At 37.7% G+C, this 13469-nt stretch overlaps 1 protein-coding gene and 1 non-coding gene across 4 annotated transcripts in view; one reads left to right on the forward strand and one right to left on the reverse strand.

The window, feature by feature from the left end:
- The window catches only part of LOC103065989 (uncharacterized), a 112722-nt gene extending 109200 nt beyond the window's left edge, over window positions 1-3522 (reverse strand). For 2 of the 3 annotated variants that reach the window (XM_088146113.1, XM_088146114.1), the window contains exon 1: window positions 3314-3522. The gene's annotated coding sequence lies outside the window, so the exon portion shown is untranslated. Of the gene's footprint in view, window positions 1-3102; window positions 3211-3313 lie in introns of those variants that run through there. The other variant, XM_088146117.1, reaches the window with a different exon arrangement.
- A 253-nt stretch (window positions 3523-3775) lies between these two features.
- On the forward strand, window positions 3776-3848 carry TRNAA-AGC (transfer RNA alanine (anticodon AGC)). Its single transcript has one exon. It is a non-coding gene; the product is annotated as a tRNA-Ala (tRNA).
- Window positions 3849-13469: the final 9621 nt, after the last annotated feature.

Consider the following 13469-nt stretch of genomic DNA (forward strand, 5'->3'; position numbering starts at 1 on the left):
CATGTCTTTTGACTGCTACTTGGTATTCATGGATGCACTCTGCTAGCCTTCTGTCTGTCCTACATAGTGGTTGTTACAGTCCTTACACTATACGTTGTAGATGACTCCTGTTTTTTCTTCTTGGGCTACTGGGTCTTTTGGTTTACTTAAGATGTTTTGGAGGGCTTTAGTTGGTTTGTGTGCGCTACAAAGATGCCATGTAGTTGTAATAGTCTGTTGGTTGTTTCTGAGACATCTATTCTCTCCTGTTGGTAAATAAGTAGAATAACAATATACAAGAAAGTAAGAGGATTGAGAAGATATTGAAAAATTGTGCAACCCCGACTTCTTCAAACAGGCAACAACAAATGTGTTCCTTAAATTTACTTTCAATCAATAAAATACTCAAAAATATGTTATTTCGGAATTCTCCTTATGTCACTCACCCTTCATGAGATAGTAATGGCAACCAAATGCACTAATCCAGAAAAATCTCAAGCTTCATCCTGAGCACCTACTAAGACAAACCTGCCCAACAGATCATATGAACTGTCACTTATTCAAGTGTGTGACATATTACGTTTGACAAAAAGAGATCATTCATCCAATATGGCTGGTGGTTTGCTTGCCATTCAGTGGATCACCAATTGCATAGACTTTAACTTGAATCTAGGAAATGCTGATTCATCATTGGTTTGATGCCAACTTTCAAAAGTAATGTTTAAAAACCCAGGTAGTATAAAATGTGTTATAATAATTAGCCTATAATAATTCTGCTATCACACAACCATGCAAAATGTAATGAGATGAAATATAATAAGATGAAATAAAATACATTTGTTTATGGATAAGCAGTGCAAAGGATGTAACCTCACAATTATTTGGAAATAATTTCCTTCAGAATGTGCCCAAACAATCTCCATAACTTCACAAGCAAAGAGTTTACATACAATGGTACAGAGCTATTTATTTGTTACATTTATATTATACTTTTTTTTCTCCAAGGGCTCATGGGGATCTCTTCATTTTATTGCCAGAACTGTTCTCATCTTGTGAAATAGGTTAAGCAGACAGAATAGAACTGGCCCAAAGTCATTCAACGAGTTTTGATGGCTAAGGAAGCCAGGGCTCCTGAGTCCTAGTCCAATACTTCTACCATTACAATGCACACACACACACACAAAACTAGTGTGTAAAATTATGCACTAGGGTCTTGATCCAAAGATCGTCTCAAAAATATGTAAACTTGGTAAAATGTAGCTAATGACATTTGTCCTATAACTTCAAGAAAACTTAAGCTCAATCAACATTTCTTAATTGTAGAGGAGTATGGAGATAACCTTGAAGAAGGAATGCAAACTGGTTACATCAATTTAGCCCTGAAAGAGAGGAGGACATGAGAAAAAAAAACCTCAAGGTTGACCCACCTTCATTTTCTTTGGTGTAAGAAGGGGGAGGGGAGAAACTCTGTCAGACTTTCAAGATTAGAGTAGGTTATTACTGTGTACCCTATCACAATAAAGTACAATTTCAGTGGTCCTTGTGGAGTCTAATTCTTAACCCAGTCTATCTCAAAGGGCTGATACTGATGGATGAGAAGACAAAGAAGCACTGAAAAGATGCCCAACATTCCCTATATACTATTTAATGTATTTTAGTATTTCATTCACACAACTCTTGGATCAGAAATTCATCATTTATTCCCAGCACAATTATATTGCTTATTACATTTCCATGATGTGGTAACACATGAATCAGACTTAAGATACAGTAAAAAGAATGTGACTTAGTCTCAATATACAGATGTTCACCTACATCTGCAGATTATTTTTAGTTCTGAATCAATTAATTTAGCCCATCCTGCTCTATACAATTGAAATTGTTTTAGAACACAGTATAAATTGTTCTCTGTGTTAAAAAATACAGTAGGTAGTCCAATTGTTTTTGCTTAGCGTTTCAATGCTGCTATTCCATCTACGAAAGAAAAATAATTGCATCATACAAGTTCAGTTACATAGCAAGTTCAAGCAGTCACTTGTAATTCAACCGAACTCAAAGCCTGCTATTAGTCAGAGGAAGAACTAAAAATCCCACTAACCATGAGAACAGACAATGAGCTGTTTTAAAGTTTCCACTGTGCGAATGCATGTGTTCATACTGACAAGGGCTTTTCTGGCACAGGGACAAACACCTGGACCAAGCCCATCTGGTAGTAGGAGGTTTAGATTACCTAGTACTATTTGTGGGTCTCTGTAAAAAGATGACAAACAGCAGTCTGCATGTGTCTATGAAGTGGTTCTGTGAACTTTGTCAGGATGGTGGAAGCTACTACTAAATTATTTCTTGGGGCACTAGAAAAAACATAAACCATTCCCTTTCTTCCCTTCCCCTTATATTCCAAAATTTTATTACTCTCAGAATCACGTTTTCTTTCAAGAGTAACATCAGCACGTTATGATGCTTATCTTTTTCCCCTACATAAATTCCAGTGGTCCCCACCTCCGAGAAGGGCTCTCTCTTCTAAAGATGCCTGCAATGCACACACAGCAAAAACTTAAGAACTACTGTGCTCATAAAAGTTCCTCAAGTCGAGTCTTATGAAGAGATCAGAAATGCAAAGCACACTCCTCAGCATCCTCTCTCTCTCTCTCTCTCATACATCCGGTGTCCCCAGCCCAGGCACGAATATTCATTCCCGGCGCGTTACCTACCATTCCTACTTACTCACTTCTCCGTCTTCCCAGCCCAAACCAAACGGGACTTGCCCAGGATCCCACGCAAGCTCTCCAAAGCCCGGCGCTCCCCGTGCACACACAATGGCACAGCACAGCCCCTTCCCCGACAAAGCTGCCACCCAGAGCACACGGATTCCATCCTCCCACTGCTGAACACACACCCTCCTGCCCTCTCCGAGACACGGTCGCCAATTCCGCCTACACAGCTCGTAGCCACACACCCTTCTCCGAAACACAGAGCCGCTCCACTCCTCCGTGCGCCCCGGAGCAGCCCGCCCGCCTGCCGGCCCCTGCCCCCTTTCCACACGCGCCACCCAAGAAACGGGTCATCCCGTCCGGGCTCTTCTCTCTCTCGCTCTCTCCCGCGTGCGCGCGCGCGCCCGGGCACCTCCATCCCGGCGCGGACCGCAGCCGCGGGGCTGTGCTCGCCCCTCCGCCGGCAGCTCCCGGAGCCCCTCTGCAGCGGCACAAACGCTTCCCCGCGAGCCCCTCCGACGGGGACGGCGGCCGCCTCTGCCTCTTCTCGGGCGGCCGCCGCCGCCGCCGCCGCCGCCGCACCGACCCACCACCGGCGCCGGCTCTCCCTTCCTCAGGCTCACCTCAAGCCGAGCGGGGGGTCCGCGCTGGTCCGCCTGCACTCCCTTCCTCCTCCTCTTCCCCGCTCTTCATCCTCCGCCGCCGCCAGGAGCGAGGAGGAAAGCAGCAACAGCGCCAACCGTCGCCGCCTCGCCCAACGCGAATCGAGCCCCGATCCGGAGCAACCCGCTGCCGTCCGCGGCGCTTCGAGTTTCTCCTCCCGGAGGCGCGCTCGGTAGGACCGCGCGACGCATGCGCCCTGAAGGATCTTGGGAAGTGTAGTCCCCCACCCCGCTTTCTGGCGAGACGGCGTTCCCTGTCATTCTTCGCTCCGTTGCTTGCTTGTTTTATCGTGAGGAAATGAAATTTGGGGGCAACAATTCATTGCACTCGAGAACAGGTCGAGGAAATAATATCGGCAATAGTTCAGATAAGTTATTCAGTACTACCGTATAGGCCTTAACAAAAAGAACAATAAAAGGGAAGGGGAATTAGCTCAAATGGTAGAGCGCTCGCTTAGCATGCGAGAGGTAGCGGGATCGATGCCCGCATTCTCCAAAGTGTTTTGTTTTTCCTACTTTTAACCACATTTCCTGTACTCTTCTAAACGATTTTATATTTTACTAGTCACATTCATTTGGTAGGAAGAAACCGATCGTCGATTAAAAATCTGTGATAATCTCCATAATGCCTATGTTTTTGGAGAATTAGCATTCTGGTTTGTCTTTCTTCCTTTACAATAAAATAAATCAAATTATGATAACTTTTTCTTATTACTATACTCCTTTCACATGTATTAATTATTGCTTCACCAGATAGGATCCTCGACGTTTAAAAACAAAAATATTCTATTTAATAAACCACTAATACTAAGCAAGTATTACATTCAATTTGATTAACACAGAACACGTAACGTGAAAATGAAAATTATATAAGAAGACAGAAATAATATTTTCCTCTTTAAATGAATATTTTAGCTAATCAGGTCTACTGAAAACATAATGGACACTAAATTAACTGTTTTAAGAGCAAAGATATAATCATTATAGAAACAATATTATTGTAGCGTCTAGATAACAAGATAAATTAAATATGATATTAAGGTCCTTAGAGAAATATAAGGTGTTGCATTCAAGAATAAAAATGGAGAGTGTTCTTTAACTGCCAGTAGCCTGAAGTCCAACATTCCTTTTTACTTCCTAAAATAATTATTTCTCATTAAACAGAGGCTGATTATGACGTCTGGGGCCCCATGCTGCTCAGGTGTGCTTAGGATGCCCCCTAGTGGCCAGCATAAAATCATTTTAGGAAAGGGGGGGTGCAGATGCGCAAGGCAAAATTGCTCCACCACCTTGGCTTGTAGGACATGCATTAGATTGTGGAACCCGGTGCGACCACGCACCGCACACATACAAGCCAACCTCTCTGGCAATGACACAGAAGGGTTTCGCTCTGCTGCATTATTCAAGCAAATGCTGAATCTCTGATGACACTGCAGGGGAGTGTGTGTGGTGTGTGTGTGTGTAATAATGCCAGAGAATTTGTTTTGGAGGACTGAAGACATGGCAAAAAAGTTCATCTATGAGAAGAGGACTTAATTACAGTCTTTCCTGGTACATTCAGTTTGGAGTTATATTTCATGGATATTCAGCCCGAGTGTGCAATAATATAAGCCAGGGAGAGGCAGAAGGTATGGAGGATTTACTTACAGTGGAAGAACTGTAAGGATGAGCAAGGATTTCTGATATTCAGTGTATCAGTAGAAGCAGCAACATAACTTTTCTCCCCCCACACACACACACATTCTAATGCTAAAATTAAGACGGGGGGGGCAAATATCAAAAAGATATTCCTGAATTGTTTTTAGTCCTAAGTCGTTTACATCACCTGGAAGCCTGAAGTCTTCCCACTTCTCATGTAAACAATAGGCCTTGAAAGGAACCCATTCAGGTGATCTGCAAAAACCAAGCTTTCTTACCAAATTCTCAAAAATCAGTCTCACCATTTCCTCTCTCTCTCTCTCTCTCTCTCTCTCTTCCTCCCTCCTTCCCTGGTCTTCCATTGGCATCTTGAGTGCCATAATCAAGGCTCCTCATGATAGTTCATTGATAAATTACCCAGGAATCAGGATATGTTGCAATCTGCAAAGCATTCTGAAGGAAGTCAATCATGTCAGTGAATTTGTTCAGCAGAAAACATGGAGGGTACAGTATTGTGTACACTATTCTATGCCTGAACAAAGGGACATAATCTGAGGCCCTCAGCAGTCTGCATTCCCTTAAAAACCTTGGGTGTGTTTCCCAGAGTCTTCTAGAAGGTTTTGCCAAATTATAATGTTTAACATAATAAAAGAAGAAAATTATTACATACAGGATTGGAGAGTAATTATAGGGATTGCATTGAGATTTAATACGATGTAAATGAAATGAAACCCAATTTAGCTTTTCTCCTGGCCCTACCCACTACTTTTTTGATGGTGCCATTTAAGTTGCTGTTCCAAAACCAGTCAGTCTAGAAAAAGTTGGGTGTCTTATTCTACAGAGTACTGTGTATCTAACAATTGCACACTGAAGCAAACAATATAACTACTGTGATTACAGTGGCATTTGCAGCAGCTGTTAGAAAGATAGGCTGAAAAGACTTGGATACAACCAATGCCTATCGCAGGGGATGGCATGTTTTTAACATCTTTTGCCTGGAATTGGATGAACAGAACTCTGTCTTTGGTTCTATGTTGTATGCAGTTTTATAAAACTCATAGGACTTACAACAACTAATTTGACTACCCCTCTGTTTAAATGATGGATCAATACAAGGCATGTCAACAAAGTTAACTGTCAAAATTATTTTTGACAACAAGGATACTTTGGTCTAGTGGTTAAGGCCCCAGGCTAGGAAGCAGGAGACTGGGAGTTTTAGTCCTGCCTTAGGCGTGAAAGCTGGCTGGGTGACTTTGGGCCAGTCACTCTCTCTCAGCCCAACTCACCTCACAGGGTGGTTGTTGTGGGGAAAATAGGAGGAGGAAGGAGTACTAGGTATGTTCGCTGCCTTATTTATAAAAAATAATAAAGGTGGGATAAAAAAAATCTAAAAAAAAAAAGAATAGAAAAAAATCTCCCCCAGTATCAAACACGAAATCTTTTATTTTAAATTGAGGGAAACTACTTTAATTTTTTTAACAGTGAAATTCATCACTTTCTGGTTTAAGTCCAGGTCACAGAAGAAGATGCAACACATGTTCACATGTATTCTTTTTTAATATTTTCCTTGGCATTCCATTCATAATGATTTATTAGATTTAGCCCCAATTATATATAGTTCGGATTAAATCCTTATTGGAAGAGGGCTGTGATATTTCATGGAGTAATCAGATAGGACAGCCACCAATCAAAAAGCATCTCCACAAATATTTACCTATTAATTTGTAAATTTGTCTAAATTATCCCTGCATAATTTGCATATTAATTTGCATGACTTTTTGTCACTTGGCTCCAACAACTTTAGTCTATACTTTTGATTGGGTTTAATATTTATTGCTTTCAGTTGGGTATATTGCTTTTTTTAAACATACAAAATCCTTTACCCCACTTGCATAGAAAGAATAAAAACACAGTGTCTAAACTGCCATCTAAAGGTAGGTACAGAGCTCAAAATACCTGGATAAAAATGATATCAGATTAAAAATAGAACAAATAGGTGCGCTACAGGACTGCAAATTTGATATGGATAATATGCTAATGCACTATACTAATGTGCAAAACCAAAAAAAAAAAGTTATTTTCTGTTTCTTCCTGCTGTGCCTGTACATATTTCCCATTAGAGTAAAACCTTTTAGGTGAGTTGGATTGTTCAGCAAATAGCATGGAAGTCTATGCAAAACAAGTGGATTTTCTTGCCTGTTTTGTTGAACACCTACCAAACTCTATCATGTTCTTTTATATTTTGCGAATTCCAGAACGTGTTCACACTGGTACTTTGGTTATAATTATTGCTGTGGAGCCAGAATGGGGAATGAACAAAGGAAAAAAGCAGAAAGAAAGAAGACTTGTCTAAGTGAGGGACAATTTTAGTCCAGACATCTTTCTCTTGGCACTGTTAGAATTATGAGCTTCCCAGTGCCACATATTAGTCCTGTCATGTTAATAAACTTCTACTCAGTTCAGCAGTTCTGCACTTCCTTCTACGCGTTGCCTTCTTACTGTTGCCAGCAAGTTCAACCAACCTCAGTGTAGTAACATCCTGAGCCATATACCCAATAAAATCATTTGTCAGCTTCCCCACTTTGTTTTTCATTTCAGCTAGCTGAGAAAAATGTGTAATTTGGGAGTGTTTAGCTCAGCAGTTACTTTGATCCAGCTTAGCTCTATGGAATCTGGCTGGAATCTAATCTAAAATTATTTTCTTAGATACAGAGAGAAGAAATTGTTGAGGATTGTAAAAAGAAATTAAAAGAATTTTTTGAAAATGATTTAAATAAAGGTAGTGATTTGAGAATGATTTGAAATGCAAGTGAAGCCTTTTTAAGAGGTTACTTGATAACAACATAATTCAAATAAGAAATATTTGATTCAAATAATTCAAATAAGAAATATTTTGGACAAGATAAAAAGAAAAGAATTAAAGAATTCCCCAGGGAATATAAGTATTTCTTGACAAATTAAGATTTTACAGCAACAACTATCCATGTAAATAAGAGAAATGGAAATAAAGTTGAATTATGTGAAACAAAGAAATGTTGAATTTGTGAATAAACCAGGGGAATGGTTGGCTTATAAATTATGAAGAGAAAGGGTAAATGATATTGCCATTTCAAGAAGGCAATATTATATTAACGGATAATGTGGCTATACAAAAAACATGTTATCAATATTATTCTAATTGGTATAGAGGACATGATACTCCATTGGAGAAAACAGATGAATATCTCAGAAAACAAAATCTACTGAGGATTACAGAAGAACAAAGACAAATTATGAAGGGACCTATAACAATAAGAGAAGTTTCAGAAGCTATTAAAAAGAGTAAATCAGGACCAGATGGGTTATCAAGTCTGTATTACAAGTGATTTGAGGATGAACATTTACAACCTCTACAAAGCACAATGAACTCTATTTTACAGGGGGAAAAGATGCCAGAGACTTGGAAAGAGGCTAATATAATATTAATACCTAAAGAGGGACAAAATTTGACTTTAACAAGAAACTACTGACCAATATAATTTCTGAACAATGATTATAAGTTGTTTACAATGATTTTAGCTGAAAGACTAAAATAATTTTGCAAGAATTTAGTCATGAGGATCAATGTGGGTTTTTACCTAAAAGACAGTTAAAGGATAATGTTAGAACTGTGTTGGATATTTTTGAATATTTAGAACAACATAATGAAAAACAAGCTGCATTGATGTTTTTAGGTGCAGAGAAGGCTCAACAATTTGAATCAGACTTTTTTGTTCAAAGTTCTGGAAGATATGAATTTTGGAGAGAATTTTATAAAACGGGTGAAATCAGTTCATACTTCGCAGATGGCACAAATAATTGTTAATGGAGATTTTATCAAACCATGTGAGATACAAAAAGGAACAAGACAAGCTAGCCCACTGTCCCCTCTTCTGTTTATTTAAGTTCTTGTAATATTGAACAGAAACATTAGACAAGATGAGAGGACTGTGGATGTAATGATTAAAAAAGAGACAAATAAGTTAAGAGCTTTTGTGGATGACTTGGTGTTGATTTTGGAAGATCTTTGAAAGGGAATTGAATTATTAATGAGTAAGTTAAAATAATTTGGTGCATTCAAGTTCAAGTTTCAAGATTAACAAACAGAAGATGTTAACAAAAAATATGAAGATACAAGATCAAACAGAACTGATGAATAAAACAGGTTTTAAGATTGAAAAGAAGGTAAAATACTTGGGTATTACTATGACAACTATGAATTGTATGTTATTTCAAAATAACTATGTTAAGACGTGGAATGAAGTTTTAAAATTGTTGCATTTAAGATGGGATAAAGTACAATTGTCACTGCTGGGGAGAATTTCTATGATTAAGCTGAATGTTTTACCTAGAATGTTATTTTGTTTCAGACAATACCTGTTTTGATAACTGATGTACCATTTAAACAATGGCAGAAGGATATATCTAAATTTGTGTGGAGGAGAAAAAACCCTGAGTTAAATATAAGATATTACAAGATGCAAAGGAAAGGAGGATTGAGTCTACCAGATTTGAATTTATACTTTGCTGCCTGCTGTTTAGTTTGTTTGAATGAATGGGTGTTGCTAAGAAATAGAAGGCTACTGGAGTTAGGAGGACAGGATCTGAGATTTGGTGGCATGGATATCTATGGTATGACAAAGCTAAGGTTAATGTAGATTTCAAAAATCACTTAGGCAGGCCATTTTTAGAGTATGGAATAAAACACCTTTGTGGCTCTCAGCACAAGAAGCATTTTATAGACAAGAAATGATAAGTAAACATAAATGGTTAACTTACTGTGATATACTAGAATTTTCTCAAGGGGACTGTAAAATAAAGTCAAAAGAAGGCTTGATAACAGAAGGATCTTTGTCAATAGTTTTCTTCTGTACAATTATCAGAAAGGGTTAAAGTGGATTAAAGGTTTTATGGTTTTGAACAATGTAATACTGAGTTTGAAATAGAATTATGTACAAATGATGAGCATGTTATTGCTAAAATGTATAAACTTTTGTTGAAATATGAGACGAAGAACAAGTGAAAGAATGTATGATAAAATGGGCTAAAATTTGGTTACAATATACAAATGGATCAGTGGGAAAATATGTGGTTGAAAGGATTGAAATTTACATTATATTCTAGTCTTAAATTTTTATAAAATGATGTACTGTTGGTATTTGTCACCAGAGAAACTGTCTAGAATGTATAAAGGCACTTCAAATTTATGCTGGAAATGTGAACAACATGAAGGGACATTTTATCATGTATGGTGGACTTGTACAAAAGCCAACAAATTTTGAATACAAATAAATACACTAATTCAGAAGATTTCAAAAATTAATGTACAATTGAAACCAGAGGCTTTTCTTCAGAGGCTATTCAGCTAGAATAAAGCCATGGAACTTTGTTTTTATATTTGACAACTGTATATGCTCAAAAGTGGATAGGCTTCACATTACCCACAATATTGGAATGGTTGATGAAGATGATAGAGCTTGCAGAGATGGCTAAGTTGATTTTCTTAATTAGAGAAAAGACAATATTTACATTTATGTCTGACTGGAAACCCCTTATAGACTTTCTGCATGAAATAGGAAAAAATGCACTTATGACTTGTAGTTTTGATGATTATAAAAAAATTAGATAATTTTAAAAAGTGAGCTTTTTTTGTAATCACAGAGTCAGAGATAACTTTGTAATCATACTTGTATTTGCTCCAAAGGAAATCGGAAGCTTTTCTTTCTTTGTTTTCTTTATACTGTATTAGTGTTAGTTTTTATATTCTCTGTAAAACTTTTAATAAAATGTATACAAAAAAATAAAAATATCTTCCTAGAAACTGTAGACCAGAGCCAAACCCCACTGAGTCAGAGGTATAACCCACCCTCTTGGCTTTTCAGCATTGCCATTGTCCATCTGGCTTCTGCTCCATGCTGCACTAGGCAAGTGCCTATACTACTCCATGGAGAAAAGCCCCAAAAAATCACCTTGACTTTGAAGTTCCTCCTCTTCCTGAAAGCTTTAAGAATTTCAAAATTATGGACCAGCCCAGTCTTTTCCAGGCTCCTGGTAGGCCTATAGTTGGCTTAATCCTTTTAAAAACTTATGATCAATTTAAAAGATGCTCCTGATTAACAAGATAATTTTAAAATAATTGTTTTAATATAGATATTTAAATGTTAATGCAGATTTTTTAAAAATCCTACATGTCTCCGTACCAGTTATGCCACCATGTCTTATGATTCAAACTTCCTGCTAATGATTATGGTCAAAAGAGGACCCGTGTATCATACAGACCCTTATAAGCATTAAAGGCCTAAATGGGTCTTAAAACTGTTCGTATTCATCTGCACAAATAGTTATAATGCATACTAATTTGGGGGGGAGGGTATCAGTAGTTTTAATTAGTGATGTCATCATAGTAACATTGAAAACCTATGTGATGCAGACATCACCAGGTCATGAATCCTACAGGAAATGCCATGTTACCTAATCCTATCAAGAAAGGCTGCAAAGCCCTAAATTTAATAATTAATAAGACCCTCCATTTGATTGCATTAACCTCTGGTAACCCTAGGTTTTGACTTTATTGAATATCTGTCAGATTCAAAATATCTGTCAGATTCTGAAAATCTGAATATTTTGAAGCAAACCCTATTTTTGAGCACTTTTGTAATAACAAAAACCATAATAAAATTGTATTTTTATCGAGTTTTTAAAATCAGCACCTTAAATGCAGGAAACCTCTGACCCGCTTGCATTTTTAGTAGAATGCAACCTTTTATTTTATCAATTTTTCAAAAGATTGAAGAGCCCTGGAAAAAATTCCAACTTGTTTTGGCATTAGGTAAGTTTTCAATGCTTATCTTATGTAAATATTTTGTAATCAATAGAAGTAGGAGAGACAGAATATTCTGACAAGGTCTCCTTAGCTGCTTGTGCTTTGAGTCCAAAGTGTAGCCAAAAGTCAAGAGACCACCCTCAAAAGTGTTGAGTGCATCCACAACTATTCAAACCATGCTCCCTGGTTCTGCAGTAGCATTTTGCAACATACTAATCGTAACACAGGGAAATCTTTAGATATGCTAGAAGAATGGAATGCCACTCATTGAACTGAGAGGATCGTTGCTGTTCTAGAAATCCATAATGGACTAGTAACAAGGGGAATACGTGTTGCTCTTTTACTGTGAATGAAGCATGGCCTTAGCTAAATGCTGTGGTCAAAGCTGACATTCCACTGGCAAGTTTGAAACTACACTCAGCAAATTAATAGTCATACAGTGGTATGAACAAGTATCATGCTCTAATACTTCGCAGTTATCTTATGGGCCAGTTAGTAGAAGGGGGATGAAATAAACTATGTTTAACTTCCATTTTTTGCTGAGCTTCTCCCAACTAGAAAACATTTCCAGGCACTCTTTGATATCTACAGCAGTGTTTCTCAACCTTCACAACTTTAAGATGTGTGGACTTCAACTCCCAGAATTCCCCAGCCAGCATGCACAGATAAGCACAGATATGTTAGCATGAATATGTAATAATCCTGGAATGAGAAAGAGAGAGGTGAGTTAAGGAGATGGTGGGAGGAAGCTTACTTCAGAGTAGTGCTCTGTATCAGATTTAATCAATAAAAGCCACCTTAGCACTGTTGCCTTTCTAACCCCCTTAGTCTCCCCCTCTTAAATGTTATAGCCCTTCTTTCTACAATGCAATTATTTTGTTTCATATAAAACCTATATAGAGATTTTGTTTCCTTTTTTAATAATTTATATTTCCTCCTTTTTCTATAACAACATTTTAGTGAAGCTTCTTAGAGTTTGTTATAAAATCAAAGCAAGAATGCTTTGCCAAAATCCATTCAGAACACTTCCCTCTACATGTGAAATTTAGTGTAAATCTCAGAAGAGTACATACATCACTTAAACTATTAGTGACAAAAATATGTAAACATTTAAAGGCAAAATGTTTTGGTTACTGTCTTCTTTAGTGCTCTGAAGCAGGGTAGAAGAATGCAGTAGTTACAAATGCTATAGCAATATAAATATAGCTAGCTATATCTCTGTTTTATGGGTAAATATTTTTTTTGCAGTCAAATGTATTATGCTGCTTTTAATCGATATATCCAGACATTTTCTCTTACATTCACTGTTTGATAAGCGGTTTGTCTGTTGCAATAGACAAATCAGGTGAGCTGTTACAGAAGTAGTTCATATCAGCATTGTTTTGTCAACATTGCAATTATTTCCTGCCTGTTGTTTTAACTGATGTAACTTTTGTTGTTTAACGATATTTACTGTTGTACTACAAACCGCCATGGGGCATGCAAGTGTACATTTGACAAACCAGAGCCACAAGATTTCCTGGTTTTGCTGCAAAGGGCTAAACCGGCTGACCGTTCTGAAATCGTGAGTATGGTCTTTCGACAAAAACGAAGAAACGGCAAATGAACAGAATAGCAGTCTAAATTGGGCCCGGCAAG

This window comes from Python bivittatus, unplaced genomic scaffold, assembly GCF_059951505.1.
Source record: "Python bivittatus isolate LINGU-HERP-01145 unplaced genomic scaffold, Pbiv_v1 ctg000480_np1212, whole genome shotgun sequence".
Lineage (NCBI taxonomy): Eukaryota > Metazoa > Chordata > Lepidosauria > Squamata > Pythonidae > Python > Python bivittatus.